The sequence below is a fragment of the Anguilla anguilla genome, chromosome 17, assembly GCF_013347855.1.
Source record: "Anguilla anguilla isolate fAngAng1 chromosome 17, fAngAng1.pri, whole genome shotgun sequence".
NCBI classification, from domain to species: domain Eukaryota; kingdom Metazoa; phylum Chordata; class Actinopteri; order Anguilliformes; family Anguillidae; genus Anguilla; species Anguilla anguilla.
The window spans coordinates 2,716,950-2,731,265 of NC_049217.1; the positions used below are offsets into that span (position 1 = coordinate 2,716,950).

Below are 14,316 nucleotides of genomic sequence, written 5' to 3' on the forward strand. Positions count from 1 at the left end.
TGAGCTGCTGTGTTTTTTGTTTTTACTAATAGTAATGCCAAGATACTTAATGCTCTGTTTAACTGGTATGTTACACAAAATACTGTCCGTAGTGTCATACAGACACAGTATTTCACATTTTTTTGTGTTTAGTTTCAGGCCTGATGCAAGAGAGAACATTTCAACCATTTGCAAAGCTTTTGGTAATTCTGACTTATTTTTAAGAAATAGTACAGTATCATCTGCTAACTGAGTAATTTTGATTTCTCTTTCAAAGATGGTTAAGCCATGAACATTTGGGATTATTTATAAGATGCAATAACATTAGTTCTGCTACAATTAAAAATAAAAAGCATGAAATTGGACAACCTTGACGAACACCTCTACTAATGTTGTGTCATGGTTCTATGTTCGTCTGCATTTCCTTTTTTGGGTCGCCAGATGGCGACACTTCAGTTTGTAGTTCTGTTCCCTTTCCGTTTAATTGTATTATTGTTTTCAATTATTCAATTATTGTTTTTTGGTTATGTCTCGTTTTCCCTTCCCTCTCTGTGGTCCGATTGTGCATTGTGCCCTCCTGTGTCTCGTTAGTGTCGTGTCTATTTAAGTTCTTTGCTTCGGTTGCCTGACTCGGTTGCTGGTTCCTTGTGTTTCCGCATGTGTTTTCACGTGTGTTTCCGCATGTGTTTTCACGTGTGTTTCTGCATGTTTTTCTGCCTCTGTGTTTTCCGCCTGTGAGTTCCGGCCCTGCCCCAGTTTCTGTTCTGCATGTTTTTCTTTTTGGATTTTTTTGGGTTCTCCTGTTTTCTTTTTTGAAGAACTTCTTTGTGTTTTTCAAGAGTTGCCCTGCGAGGCCCTTTGTTCCCTGCTTTTTGTTACCTGCATTGGAAATTAAAGTCTTTGTTTTAGATTCATTTGGAGTTCCTGAGTTTTCCCCTCTCTGCATTTGGGTCCATTTTCTCGAAAGCTCTGACATGTTGAACCTGTTTGAAATATTTAGAAAAAGTATAACAGAACTATTTATGTCATGATAAAACATTTCAATGGTTGAAATAAAGTTTTCACCAAAACCAAAGATCTGCAGAGCTTTCATTTTTAAAGAATGTTCTATAGAGTCAAATGCTTTGTAAAAGTCCAAAAAAGCATTAGAGAATTTGAATCAATCATGTCTAGTATTAGATCTCATCGATTATTCAATCTAATAGAGTTTATGAGTCTTTTTGCCATATATCCGGTCTGAGTTTCATTCATAATTTTGTCAAATCCTTTTTTTAATCTTTTAGCATATACTTGCGATGAGAGCTTGTAATCTATGTTTAATAATGACAGAGGTTGCCAATTTTCTATTGATAAAAGGTCTTTTTCTGGCTTAGGCAGTAGTAAGAAAAGCCCTCGTTCGGAGCTATCTTTTTTACAGACTGCTGAAAGCTAAAGAAAAGAGAAGCAAATGAATCGCGGAAATTCACAGAAACAAGTGGAATCCAGGCATCGAAACGTGGATTTGCGGTTGTCATTTTGTGTCAGGTATGTTGGATTTTTGGGTAAGATCATACCTTAAGTTACAGTCCCCTCCAAAAGTATTAGAACAGCAAGGTCAATTCCTTTGTTTTTGCTATACACTGAAGACAATTGAGTTTGAGGTCAAAAGATGTACATGAGATGACAGATCCGAATTTCAGCTTTTATTTCCTGGTATTTTTATCTAGATTTGTTAAACAACTTAGAACATATCACCTTTTGTATCAGACAACCCAATTTTTAGGTGAGCAAAAGTATTGGAACATATGACTGACAGGTGTTTCTTGTTGCCCAGATGTGTCCTGTTAGATTGACTGGTTAAACAATAAATAGTTCTGAATGTCTCTTGGTTTTAGCCTTGGGTTTTGCCTGTGAAAACTGCATTTGTGTTATAAAAGATAAACTAACATGAAGACCAGAGAGCTGTCTTTGGGAGAAAAGCAAGCTTAGAAAAGAGGGGAAATCGATCAGAGCCATTGCACAAGCATTGGGGATAGCTTGTACGACAACCTGGAATGTCCTTAAAAAGAAAGAAAACCGCTGGCATCCTGAGCAACAGATATCGAACAGGTCGACCAAGGAAAACAACAGCAGTTGATGACAAAAACATTGTGAAAGCTGTGAAGAAAAACCTCAAAACATCAGTCAGTGACATCACAAACAATCTCCACAGGACAGGGGTGAAGGTATCTCAATCAACTGTTGAAGAAGACTTAGAAAGCAGCAATATAGAGGCTATACCACAAGATGCAAACCACTCATCAGTAGTAAGAATCGGAAGACGAGATTACAATTTGCAAAGTACAGAGATGAGCCACAAAAGTTCTGGTACAAAGTTTTATGGACTGATGAGACCAAGATTAACCTCTACCAAAGTGATGGAAAGGCCAAAGTGTGGAGAAAGAAGGGATCTACTCATGATCCAAAACATATAAGCTCATCTGTGAAGCACGGCGGAGGAAGTGCCATGGCTTGGGCTTGCGTGGCTGCTTCTGGAGTGGGCTCACTAATCTTTATTGATGATGTAACTCATGATGGTAGCAGCAGGATGAATTCAGAAGTCTACAAAAACATTCTGCCAATTTACGGAGAAATGCGTCCAAACTAATTGGGAGGAACTTCATCATTACATTACATTCATTTGGCAGACGCTTTTATCCAAAGCGACGTACAAAAAAGTGCATTTCATGGTCGTAGACAACTGCTAAACACGGGTTCAGTAAGGTACAATACTTATTTTGTACAGCTATTTCTAGCCGAGAACAGTGAACACTATTCTGGCCTAACATCTGCACAGCCAACTAGGCAGAAGAATAAGCTACAGAATTAGGACAAATACAAATTACCAAGAGGTGTTGGGATGGGGCAACATGTAACAAGTGACAGAAAAGGGTTTTTTTTTTTTTTTTTAATTTTTTTTTTATAAAAGAGTGAAATATACAGCGTGGTGGTGGTTAGTCTAGGTATAGTCTGAAGAGATGAGTCTTCAGGCCACGGCGGAAGATGGGTAGTGAGGGGGAGGTTCGGAGAGGGACGGGGAGTTCGTTCCACCACTGGGGAGCTAGGGTGGAGAAGCTCTGTGATCCCTTTGGGCGGGTGGGAGGGGTTACAAGGCGCCCTGCTGCCGCAGAGCGGAGTGGTCGAGCAGGCACATAGAATTGATGGGGGCTGTCCTGTTGGCAGCAGTGTAGGCAAGGGTCAGGGCTTTGAACCGGATCCTGGCAGCGACCGGTAGCCAGTGAAGTGATCGCAGCAGAGGAGTGACGTGGGAGAATTTGGGGAGGTTGTAGATGAGTCGGGCAGCGGCATTCTGAATCATCTGTAGTGGCTGTATGGCACAAGCTGGCAGGCTTGCAAGGAGAGAGTTGCAGTAATCAAGGCGAGAGGTCACCGTAGCCTGGACGAACAGCTGGGTGGAGTGTGTCGTCAGGTATGGTTGAATCCTTCTGATGTTGTACAGAAGGAATCTGCAGGACCGTGATGTTGCCTCGATGTGCTCCTTGAGGTCCAGTTGGTCATCCAGGACCACCCCCAAGCTCTTGGCAGAGTGAGAGGCAGTCACTGTGGTGCCATCAACCGTGATTGAGAGCTCACAAAGTAAGGAGGTCTTGCATGGGAAGAAGAGCAGCTCAGTTTTGTTGAGGTTGAGCTTCAGATGGTGGCTGGCCATCCAGGTGGAGATGTCAGCCAGGCAGGAAGAGATCTTATCATTGACCTGTGTGGCCGAGGGGGGGAAAGAAAAGAAGAGTTGTGTGTCATCTGCATAACAATGATAGGAGAAGCCATGTGAATTAATGACTGAACCAAGAGATCTGGTGTATAAGGAGAACAACAGAGGACCCAGTACAGATCCCTGCGGCACTCCCGTAACAAGTGGATGAGAAGCAGAGGCAGACCCCTTCCAGGTGACCTGGTAAGTCCTATCTGCAAGATAGGAAGCGAACCAAGACAGGGCAGTCCCGGCAATTCCCATCCCAGCCAAGGTGGAGAGGAGTATTTTATGGTTGACCGTGTCAAAAGCTGCAGACAGGTCAAGAAGGATCATGACAGACGAGAGGCGTGAGGCTCTTGCAGTGGCAAGTGCCTCCGTCACAGCTAGGAGTGCAGTCTCTGTTGAGTGCCTGGATCGGAAGCCAGACTGATGAGGGTCTAGCAGGTTGTTCTGATGGAGAAAAGAGGTTAGTTGTTTAAGAACTGCTCGTTCAAGGGATTTGGACAGAAAGGCTAGAAGCGATCCGGGTCGATAATTCGTTACATCGGAGGGGTCTGAGGTCATGCAGCAAGACAATGACCCAAAACACACTGCCAACACAATTTCATTAGGGAGAAAAAGTGGAAGGTTTTAGACTGGCCAAGTCAATCACCAGACCTTGACCCAATTGAGCATGCATTTCACCTCCTGAAGAGGAGATTGAAGGGAAAAACCCTCCGAAACAAACAACAACTGAAAGAGGCTGCAGTAAAACCCTGGAAAAGCATCACAAAAGAAGAATGCAACAGTTTGGTGGTGTCAATGGGTCGCAGGCTTGATGCAGTTATTGCAAGCAAGAGATATGCCACCAAATATTAAGTGTTATTTGCTTTCATTTACTTAAATACTCTCCGTTCCAATACTTTTGCTCACCTAAAAATTAGGTGGTCTGACACCAAAGGTGCTATGTTCTACGTAGTTTAACACATCTAGATGTAAATACCAGGAAATAAAAGCTGAAATTCTGAACTCTTGTCTCATGTTCATCTTTTTATCTCAACCCCAAATGTATTCAGTGTATTGCAAAAACAAAGGAATTGGCCTTGCTGTTCAAATACTTTTGGAGGGGACTGTATGTAGGCTACTGTATTGACTACTCATCAATTCAATATTTAGCATCTCTCATTTATATTCTGTGTAACTGTAAAGTTTTTGTCAGCATTTATTACAAAGCATCCATGATGACGAGCCTTGTGTTCTACAAACAAAGGGGGGATGGTTAGATAGTATTAGCTATCCAAGCATATAAATTAAGGTGTGGGAGGTAAGGTATGGGTATTTTCTCGGTGGGAAAGTGATGTCAATGCATACCCTCTATTGAAATATCTTTTTTGCAATCAGACATGAATTCATTGGAAATTTTTGGTGTAAGATTTTTAATTTGCTCAATAAATGTATTGCAATGCGTTTGACTTGAACAAATCGCCATAAAATTTGCTGACGTATTTTGCGATATCCTTTGGGTCAGAATTGACAATTCCATTTATTCTAAGGGTAGATATATTATTTATTTTCCTATTTCTCTTTTCTAATGCAAAGAAGTAACTAGAATTTCTTTCTCCATCCTCAAGCCATTTTGCCCTTGACCTAACAAATGCTCCCCTAGATTGTTCAGTATAACTTTTGTCAATTTCTGCATTAATCTCCTTAAATATAATTAACTCATCTTCTGTTAAATTTTCCTTAGAGTTCAAAATATATAGCCTATTCATCAACTCTTTTTCTTTGGCATGTTTCTGCTTTTTAATTTCCTTACTGCGCTTCATCGCTTGCCGTCTTACATTAAATTTAAACCATTCCCACCTTTGAATATGACTCATGTCTTCATTTTCTAAAATTTCTATTAATTTAACACTTTCTTTGAAAATAATATCACATAGTAGGCTATTATTTAATTTCCAATATCCTCTAATTTTGTTATTCATTTCCTTGGATCCTTTCAACCTAAGAATTATCATTTTATGGTCTGTCATAGGGGCATATTAGTGTACTACCTCAGAAACAAATAGTAAACAACAGGGTGATAATAACCATACATCAATCCTTGACTGAACAGTTTTTTAGCGTTATTCCAAGTGTAATCCTTTGTATTAGGGTTCAAAAAACACCAGAAATCAGAGAATCCAATTTGACTGCATACAAACGTAATTGCCTTAAAACTTCTTTGAATTCTTCTTGGAGGGCTATGATCCATTACGTCAACCGGTGCATCATTAAAGTCATTAAATGAACTTAGCGTTCGTATATTTTTTCTGAAAATGTCTCAATTTCAGCACAAGCTAAGTAAACATATGCCTTGCTTGAGTTAAATCATTGGGACTATATATATTACAGATGATGAAAAACAATTGTTCAACTTCATAATCAGAATAATCCAGCGACCTTCATTAGAAACTGAGCTTTCAATTAGGCTACATCATGAAAATTGTTCAGTAAAATAGCCACTCCTGCTGAGTAGTTTGAGCCATGAGAGAAAAAAGCTTAATCTTCCCATTGAGCCTTCCACAGTTTTTCGTCATTACTACAGGAATGCGTCTCTTGTAAAAATATCAATTCAACATTACAACGTCTAGCAAAAATAAAATCGGCTTTCCTTTTTGTAATATCACGTAAACCTCTTACGTTAAAAGAACACAGATTCAAAGCGTCAAAAACAAATTGCACCATAAAATAAAACTCTAGATGTCTGTTAACTTTACAAACAACTGAACTATGAAAGAAAAAATTATATCACTGAACACGGACACCAATTAGAATGCTTCTAATCAACAAACTAGGCACCGTCAACAAACCATGACGTTCTCTTCATCAACATGTCCATGTGTTTAAAAAGTGTTACTTAAGTGCTTAGTCTGTATTCAAAATTAAAAAATTTGCTTTTGCAGTACAGACCAAACATTGCATAATTGAAACGCCCAAAAACAAAAGGTCACTACAATGGTTTGATTTTTATCATTTACTCCCGCTGAGGCAACCACCCTCTGAGGCAGAACCTGCCACCTTAATGCTTTGTAAAATAATGAAAATTATAAATGATGTAATTGAAATCCTATAATATTATACAACTGTAGAATTGAAGAAAACGCAATAACCAATTATTTTGCATAAACATGTCAGCACTCAAATGTGCGTAAGTGTGCTCTTGCGTGTGCGTAGATTCTGTTCTTACCCAAGAACAAATCCCAAATAGGAAAACATTGGTGAATGTCAGAATCTTCATGAAAGCTGAGTAAGTGGGTTTTAAGAAGAAAATTCTTCTTAAGAACGGTTGGTGAATGAGGCCCAATGTTCGAGTCAAAGAAGATCTCACCCAGCAGGAGAGACAGAGAAGAGGCAAACTCTGGCCCCTGGTTTAAGTGGCAAGGAAAGAGAACAGGTTTCCGCGGATCTGAAGCATTTATTGATGGAAAGAAGGTCACCTTCCCGACACTTTAATTGTGCTCTGATAATTGAGGGGTATGTTAGTGTTAGTGTCCTCTGCCGTCTCTTTTCCGATGCTGCAAATTATTTTTGGATCTGGGCTTTTTGTGGGTGTTGCAGGGAAAGTTGTACAGCCCTCTTCTTCAACGGTCATCTCGAGAGATTCTTTAGTTGTTGAACTTTTTGTCTCCTTACAGTCTCTTTTCGGCATTTTGATTTAGCTCGAGAGTCTAGGCTAGGCTACTTGGTGAGAAAGAATGTAGATATCATACCCAGAGGAGACATGCCACAACTATTAGTGTTCTTTGTGCCAAAAAAAAAAAAATCTGCCTGAATTTGATCATCTGGGACAGGTAACTTTGTAATCTGGGACACTTGTATTAGGCTTTAAAAAGCCTAAACCACTTTACTTTATTTATGCCAAGCTCAATATCACCAATTTTTAAAAAGCATTATGAAAAAATGACAAGGACAGAAAGCTGAATATGAAAATGTATATTATTCATAGAAATTTCATTAATTCATATAAACATATAAAAAAGTCATAATATTTTTTCATAAAGAACTAAATAAAGAAAATATCATGAAAAATACTTTCTATCTCTACACGGGATTAACGGATCTACAGTGTTAATTCATTTAAATTCATTTAAAACATTCTATTAAAATTGTATAACATTTTAAAAAATCAACTAAAATTCAAGCAACAGCAAGCAACAATTAGATTAAAGTAATTCATTTGGTTATTCATTTAAATTCTCCATTCTATTAAAATTAAGGCTACTCGGGGAACAAACAGTCCTTGCAGGTGAGAGACCCAAAAAACGAAGCTGAGAGACGCTACCTGCCTCCACTAACTCCCTGTACTCAGCTATAGCTCCCTTCATTCTAGTCTCACTCAATTGACTTAGCTTCTTCCTACTTCTCTCATTTCCCTCTCTCACTCTTCCTCGCTCTTTCTGTTGCCCTCTCTTTTCCTGACGCTGTGGTGGCATTGTATTCTGTAATACATTTCATTGAGTTAATTTTAGGTCATGGATATTTTCATATTTTAGCTGACTAATGACTCTCACATTTGTACATGATGAACAACTACAAAATACTGTGTGTGTGTGTGTGAGAGAGAGAGAGAAGGATCAGGTATGGCAGTGATGAAGAGAGAGAGAGAGAGTGTGAGTGCATGTGTGTACAGAACATTGTCTACCGGCATTAGACTTATAAACCTTAAATAACTATGAATGTAACTTCAGGAAGTCCCTAAATGCATATTTCCCCCATTTGAAGAACTTAAATGACTGTCCCAGATTACCCAAAGCATGCTGTCCCACATTCTCAATCATATTTGTGGGACAACTAAAAAATGTTTGAAAGAAAAAATAACTAAAACACACTTTAATGCATATTTTGTTGCTTGAATAGATCACAAACATAATTTGATAACAATTAGGAACATTGTCTCCTTTATGACAGATTTACATCCTTAACATTAATCTTGTCAGAATCCTACGTCACTGACCTTGTCATGCAATTCCCAGGGTAGCTTCCTGATTGATAAGTGCCCTGCCCCTTTCTGTGACATCACCCCCGTGAAGTCATGTGATTTCAGTAACATGACATCCGTGCTAAACCTATAGTAAAAGTCCTGTTGACTAGATTTTGTTAGAACAGGAAATAAACACATTGGAGTTTAGGTGTCCCACATTACCCAATGGCCCAGATTACCCGAATTCACCCTAAATTCTTGCAGCTAAAGTAGTCGCTAAATTTTATGTTATTGAATTCATAGTACGAATTCAACACGCTTCAATAGGATTTGATGAGAAAGACACGACGCATACGGAAGTCTGTATGTGCAGGCACTTACGATTGAAATGCATCTAAATTGGAGCGATTTGAAACTAGTTCGAGTTGGATTGCAAATAGCTACGTCATATCCAAAGGAAATAATGCCATTAAAATATCAAAAATATACCAATTAACCGTTTATTTGACGTAAAACCTCTGTTCTTATTTTTGTTTTCATCCCAGATGGGATATTTTTTATCCCAAAACTGAAAATATCCTATTTCACCGCGCAAATTTTATTGTCAGTTTTGTTTTACTGAATTAAGCCCACTCCTCCCCACACCCTTTCACCAGCTTCTATTTGCTCCATCCCATCCCACCCCACAACAGGCTACTTACTCCGTTCTTTTGTTGAGTTTTATTCCTTGTTTTAGTCCCTCTTCGTTCGACACTGTATCTAATGGGTGCGGCTACTTCAGCAACACCCATTGCTAACAAGTGCACAAAATCAAGCACACAGCCACGCAATTTCCATAGACAAACAATGACAGTAGAATGGGTTCTACTGAAGAGCTCAATGACTTGGGATGGGATGCCAGTTTGTAAAATTTCTGTTCTGCTAGAGACGTCCCAGTCAACTGTAAGTCCTGTGTTTGTGAAGTGGAAACATCTAGGAGGAACAACAGCTCAGCCGCAAAACCACACAGAACGCTCACAGAACGGAAATGCGCATAAAAATCATCTGTCCTCGGTGCAACCACTCGCGAGTTCAATTGGTCTGGAATTCACGTTGACACTGTTGATCTCACCTTGTATGAAATGATCGCCTCCAAGCCTTGCAAAGATAACAAGAGTATTTCTCTTTGAGTCACTAACTTGTCTTTGTATTAATTGATACTTGGAAGCTTTTATAGACCTTTCTGAGATGTATCTTGATATTTTATATGACAGATCATTGCTACAATTAAGGGAAAAAACTGAAATGAGTACAAACAGCTGCAGTTTATTTGTAATAAAATGTTTACTCAATGGACTGAGGTTCCAACTTGATAAATCTATTGCCATTATTATGAACAATGTCAAATTGAATTAGTCAAAAAGGCCTTTAAAATACAGCCAGGTCTAATTAAATATAATGACTGAGCACAAAAATCTCATCGGCAGACATGGTGTCAGTGAGCTGTAACCAAAAGAGTACATATTTGGCCTGTAACTGTGTGATTATACATAGTGTACCAGTGCCCCTATTTTTAAAAAATACATATTTTTATGGGCTTTTCAGCTTTATTGGACAGCATAGTGTAGAGAGACAGGAAGAACAGGGGAAGAAAGATGGAAAGACATGCGAAAAGGTCGTGCAGTCGGACTCTAACCGCCAACATCGCGGCTTGTAATGAGCATGTGGACAGTGCTCTACAGGCTGCGCCACGAGACACCCAGTGCCCCCTATTTGTTGATACTGCAGTGGATAGAGTTACACTTGTAAACTTAGATCTCACAGATTGGATTAAATGAGAAAGAATAGAAAGGAGAAGTCATTTATGATTCAGTGGCCCTTAAATCTTTGTGATAGGAGGGAATGATGACTATGCAGTGTAAATGATATACATTTTACAGTGCAGGGGGTAAAAGATGCATACTCTCCTAGGGAATAGTGGGGGTATGCATTTACAGACCATCTGAGTAGTCAATGATTTCTTGTATTCTGAATCTGATTGCAAAATCTGATTTAAGTGACAAATATCATAGCCACTGTGACCATGTACCCCTAATAAAGAAAGAATTATACTAGCTCTGTCTACAGATGTTAAAAAGCCAACACTGAATCTATAAACTTACACAACAGAGGGTCCCTTCAGAATAAGAAACATCAGTGTCCATGTTCCTGCTCCCAAATGAAAACATGCAACAATTTATGATGTCTGCAATATTGACAGTTTGATGATACTCGTAGTGTAACAGTAATACAAGCCAAGCTTGTGATGCTCCGGCCAGAGAAAGCTACTGTAATCCATCTAGTGACAAGCTACTAGAAGGCTAGCTCTCAGCGCTCGTAACAAAAACTTTTGTTGAGTGTCTCTGTAACAGCACAGATATTAGATCACGGTTCCAGCTAGGAAATTCCCAGTCCCATTAAACAAAAACTCAGAAACTGAACTTCAAGTACCACCTAGCGGCAACTGAAAGGAACTACAATCTTATTTTTTTTACCTGTCTGTCTAGAAGCAAAAAACATGAATAATAATTACCTAAATCTCTGTACCAAAGTCCTTATCTATCGAGCAGTCTGCATTACCACCCTGTTATATGGATGTGGTACATGGAAATAAAGGCCCTCCAAACATATTTGGTGGGCCTTTATTCTGAAATTCCACAGTGAAATGTTCTGGAAATGTTTGAGCAGCTACCCGGGGTCCTCTAGAATGTGTCTGAACTGGAATTAGTGACTGGAAAAAGACAGTTTTCTTTTAGTAACTTTTTGAATATAACATCTCGTTTTAGGGCTTAATATTTTCAAGGGGCCTTTATTCTGAAATTCCACAGTGAAAAGTTCTGGAACATTATGTGCAGCTACCTGGGGTCTTGTAGAATGTGTCTGAAGTGGAATTAGTGACTGGAAACAGACAGTTTTCTTTTAGTAATTTTTTGAATATAACATCTCGTTTTAGTGCTTAATATTTTCAAGGGGTCTTTATTCTGAAATTGCACAGTGAATCGTTCTGGAACTTTTTGTGCTGCTACCTGGGTTCCTCTAGAATGTGTCTGAAGTGGAATTAGTCATTGGAAACAGACTGTTTTCTTTTAGTAATTTTCCTAGTAGAAAGTTAGCAACACTTAGTTTCGATCGTATTAGTATGTACATCTGATTACAATGAATGGTAGCTAGCTGAACTAGATAACATGGCTAGTTTGTATCTAGCAAGGTTGCTCCTTGGTTAATTCAGTCATTACACACATCGTTTGTTATGCAGTGCATCAATGACAGGTGATAAGATCAGCGGCATAAATGTGGATGATCATAGTAAAAAGAAAGTATAACTGCAGGTAGCTAATTACTTCACATGTTTTTCTGTTGAAGAGCTGACACGTGAAAGCATGGGAGACTAACTTTGATGACCTAACAAGCTAGCTATCTATAAAGGATCCAAAAAGCAACAAGGTATGTAATTGTCAGTTATATCTGTAGCATCCAAAACTTAATGCCAATGCCACGCAAATAGTTGAAGATGTTTGAAGATACAGTTAGACACTGAAACAATTTCTGCTTATATAATCCCTGTAAGATATGTGATATTTATACTAAAATACCAAGTTTCCCACAGAAATTTCTGAAACTGTGGTGGGTGAACTCTAAACCCTCTAAAATATTCAAATCAAATCAAGTTTTATTGTCACATACACAATCATACACAGTACAATGTATAGTGAAATTCTTAGGTGCCTAGCTCCAGAACAAAGCTAACAATTAGATAAATACAATATAATAAAGGTGAATCTAACAATTGAATAGAAAATGAATCTAGCAATTAGATAAAATAAAATAGAATAAAGTAAAATAGAAAACTGGGGTGGTAAAAATCCAAATCCTGAGGCGCCTATGAAAGCTCTTGGAGCTGGACGCTTGCATGCTGTGGAATGGAAATGTTAGAGATGGAGAAAAGATACAAGATGTGTGCTGTTGTAGAGAGCATGATCAACTCCATAACTCGCTATCTCCCTGTTTTGTTTTCTAGGATAAAATCATTATGTGCAGGAGCTGAATAATTTGGATATTTTATATTTCAATCACTATAATGACGTGTGTGTGTGTGTGTCCAGTCTGAGGTTTGTAAGCGGCAGTCGTGACAGCAAGGCCCGGATCTAGCACTACCAACAACAGGAGTGGAAGACCATGGGTGGGGGAACAGACTGGACCTTTACCCTCTCCCTGGACATATTATATAATAAAATGTTTTGTTGAATGCAATTGGTTGCCTTGTATATTCTGTACTATTGACCAAACTTCTTTCTTGGCTTAAATTGAGCAGTTGCTGGCATGATTGATATTTAGATTAGATTCAACTTTATTGTCATTGCACAAAGTACAAGTACTGAGACAACGAAATGCAGTTTATCATCTAACCAGAAGTGCAAAAGAAGCAGTAAAGTGCTGTGCAGTGTAATGTACATTTGTATTATAAATAGAATAAACAGTAAGGGTAGGTATGAATGTGCTAAAATATATATACAGTATGAACAGTATTAACAGAATGAACAGAGTGGTATGAATACGCTAAGATATATACAGTGTGAACACTAGTATGGACAGGATGAAATGTAAAAGCTAGGAAATGCAGAGTAACAGCTTGAGGTATGATAAGAATACGATGTACACACTATAGATCAGATATAAACACTATAGACAGTAGTATAAATATGAATCTACTGTCTATAGTGTTTATATCTGATCTAAAGTGTGCACATCGTATTCTTATCTTACCTCGAGCTGCGTGCATGTTTATGTGAATGTCTTAACATAAGATAACATTAGGATGTGAGTAATTATGACCATAGATGCACAAAAAAATATGAATACAGTACAGTATGTATGCATTAATATTTTTCGTATCTGTTCACTATGTTATGGGAACAGTCCCCCTTCCCATCCAAAATTAAACACAGAAAAACTGATGCTGTCTTTCCGCCACTCCACAGAAATGCAATTATATATATTGAATATAAAGCCGCGTTTCCACCGCAGGAACTTTACCCCGGAACTAGGAACCTTTTGAGGAACTCGGTGCGTTTCCACCGCAGGAACTAGGGTCTAAATTTAGTTCCGGGGGCTTTATTTTACCCCCAAAAAGGTTCCTGCTCGGGGGGTAGTACTTTCCAAAAGTACAGGAACCTTTCGGGTGGGGCGCAAGCACTGAAAATTTCTGATTGGTCGACTACTTGCAGTGTTATTTTTTTTTTACTTTCAGCCGCCATGTTTAAAAATCTCCAGCCGCAAACCAATTTATATTCATAATAATTTAAAATCAAACTTGTATGTTATGCGGCGCAGTAGCCTAGTTTTGGTTATAGCCTGCCAACGTCTTGGAATTATAACGTGTGCTCTTCTGTTCTTTTCTTGCTTTAGTATTCGTTTTATAAAATGCTAAGCATTCCTGCTGGGACAGCATATTACGTACCAAAACATTCAAACGGATTAATTCGGTTGCTGAATATTTTCTTCCGGATTTTCTTTGTTAGCCCGTTGTAATTGACTCAAAACGTTTGATACAGTTATGTGAGGTATGCGGTAGTTCTGCGTAATTCACATTGGTGATAGCCTACAGTAAAAGCAAATTGGAAATCACCTTCCGCACTTTTTGTCAGGG

General features: G+C 38.5%; 1 protein-coding gene across 1 annotated transcript in view; it reads right to left on the reverse strand.

Annotated features, from left to right (window-relative positions):
- Nucleotides 1-9,628, reverse strand: part of LOC118216370 (NACHT, LRR and PYD domains-containing protein 3-like) — a 50,839-nt gene extending 41,211 nt beyond the window's left edge. The window contains exon 1 of the mRNA XM_035397459.1: nucleotides 9,353-9,628. The gene's annotated coding sequence lies outside the window, so the exon portion shown is untranslated. The remainder of the gene's footprint in view (nucleotides 1-9,352) is intronic.
- Nucleotides 9,629-14,316: the final 4,688 nt, after the last annotated feature.